The sequence below is a fragment of the Engraulis encrasicolus genome, chromosome 18 (genome assembly GCF_034702125.1).
Source record: "Engraulis encrasicolus isolate BLACKSEA-1 chromosome 18, IST_EnEncr_1.0, whole genome shotgun sequence".
Classification (NCBI taxonomy): Eukaryota; Metazoa; Chordata; class Actinopteri; order Clupeiformes; family Engraulidae; genus Engraulis; species Engraulis encrasicolus.
Window position 1 is genome coordinate 51,472,538 of NC_085874.1, and position 2,500 is coordinate 51,475,037.

Consider the following 2,500-nt stretch of genomic DNA (forward strand, 5'->3'; position numbering starts at 1 on the left):
CTCTCCTCTCCCCTCCTCTCCTCTTCCTCTCCTCTCCTCTCTATCCCCCTCTCCTCCCCTCTCCTCTCCTCTCCTCTCATTTCCTTTCCTCTCCCCTCCTCTCCTCTCCTCTCCTCTCTTCTCCTCTCTATCCCCCTCTCATCTCCTTTCATCTCCTCTCTATCCCCCTCTCCTCTCCTCTCTATCCCCCTCTCCTCTCCTCTCTCCTCTCTATCCCCCTCTCCTCTCCTCCTCTCTCCTGTCCTCTCCTCTCTTCTCCTCTCCTGTCCTCTCTCTCTGTCTTACCCCCCCCCCTCTCTCTTTACCCCCCCCCCCTCTCTCTCTCTTACCCCCCCCTCCCCTGTTTGGATGCTTGATGGCCAATCACCACTTCTTGTTCCTCTTTGTTGTATTCTGCTGCTTCTCATTGTGTTCTATAATCTTCCTCACTTGTTCTTTTGATCTCTCAGATTCTCTTGCTCTGCTCCCTCTCTCTCATGCTTACTCTCTCTCTCTCTCTCTCTCTCTCTCTCTCTCTCTCTCTCTCTCTCTCTCTCTCTCTCTCTCTCTCTCTCATGCTTACTCTCTCTCTCTCTCATTCTTACTCTCTCTCTCTCTCTCTCTCTCTCTCTCTCTCTCTCTCATGCTTACTCTCTCTCTCTCTCTCTCTCTCTCTCTCTCTCTCCCCCATGCTTACTCTCTCTCTCTCTCTCTCCCCCATGCTTACTCTCATTCTCTCTCTCTCCCTCATGCTTACTCTCTCTCTCTCTTTCCCTATCTCTACTTGTCTTTCTCTGTGTCACTCTCTCTTTCTCTGCCCCTTTTTTCTTTCTTTCTCTGATTGTCTATTTCTCCTCCATTTTCCTCTGCTCATCCTTTATTGCCGTATCACCCCCCCCCCCTTTATTACATGTCATAACCGCCTGGTGATCATATCTCTTCCCATCCTGTTATCGCTTATTTCCCTCAATCCGCTTTTCTCCTCTACCCCTCATTCACTCCTCCTCCTCTCTCTCCCTCTCTCCCACACCTCCTCCTCTCTCTCCCTCGCTCCTCTTTTCTTATTTTATTTTCTCAATTCTCTGCACTTGCCTTTTCGCTTGCTTATTTCTCTCAATCTTCCGTTTGTCCTTCTCTGCCCTCCTCTATTCCCCACTCTTCACCCCTTTCTTCATTCTTTCGCTTATTTTGCTCCCTCCTCTGTCCATTCATGTATGCTTTCTCTTTTTTCTTCCCTCACTTTTCTTCTCTAGAACCTCCCCCCCTTTCTCTCTCTCTCTCTCCACCTCTCTCTCCACCTCTCGCTCTCTCTCTTCCCATTTCACCTCTCTCTCCACCCCTCTCTCTCTCTCCACCTCTCTCTCCACCTCTCTCTCCACCTCTCTCTCCACCTCTCTCTCTCTCTCTCCACCTCTCTCTCCACCTCTCGCTCTCTCTCCACCTCTCGCTCTCTCTCTCTCTCCACCCCTCTCTCTCTCTCTCCACCTCTCTCTCCACCTCTCTCTCTCTCTCTCCACCTCTCTCTCCACCTCTCTCTCTCTCCACCCCTCGCTCTCTCTCTTCCCATTTCATTTTCTATTTATATTTGACATTACCAGAGTACTGTAAGCCCAGACAGGAGCCAGAAGGCGCGTCTCCCCATGAGTGTCCCATTTACTTTTTAAATGACATATTGGGGTTTTTTACTTGCTTTTTATTGGATGTGACAGTTTGAGAGGAGAGGAGACAGCGGAGTAATAGAGAAAAGAAATGGGAAAGGATTGGGAAATGACCCCGGGCCAGAACGGATTGGGAAATGACCCCGGGCCAGAATCGAGTCCGGCTCTGTGGCGTGACAGTACGGTGTCTTACCGGCCGAATAGGCGGCGACCAGATTAAGCGCCAGGAAATGAGCAGCAAGAGCGATACGAGAGATAGAGGTGACAGAGTATGTCAGCAAGAGCGATACGAGAGATAGAGGTGACAGAGTATGAGCAGCAAGAGCGATACGAGAGATAGAGGTGACAGAGTATGAGCAGCAAGAGCGATACAAGAGATAGAGGTGACAGAGTATGAGCAGCAAGAGCGATACGAGAGATAGAGGTGACAGAGTATGAGCAGCAAGAGCGATACGAGAGATAGAGGTGACAGAGTATGAGCAGCAAGAGCGATACGAGAGATAGAGGTGACAGAGTATGTCAGTTAAAAGCAGAATGCAAGCATTCCGACTGTGGCGGCTGTCGCCGAATCGCATCATAGCTCATTTCCACACAGCAAATTCTGCGGTGTTCATTCAACACTTGGAGGGTTGATTTGACCTAATTTGGACATAAATGAACTCTTTAAGTGTTGAACCAACACCGCAAAATGTACTGTGCACAATATTCGCTAAAGCCCAACTACAAACTTTCGCTCAAATCGCCTCTAGACGACCAAATTACTTTTGTCTCTTCTGTCGCCAGTGACTCAATACAACGTCAAATACTTCCGTCGCTGGAATTGCTGAAGTCACGTCTATTGGTTTATTGGTGCCTTTGCCATT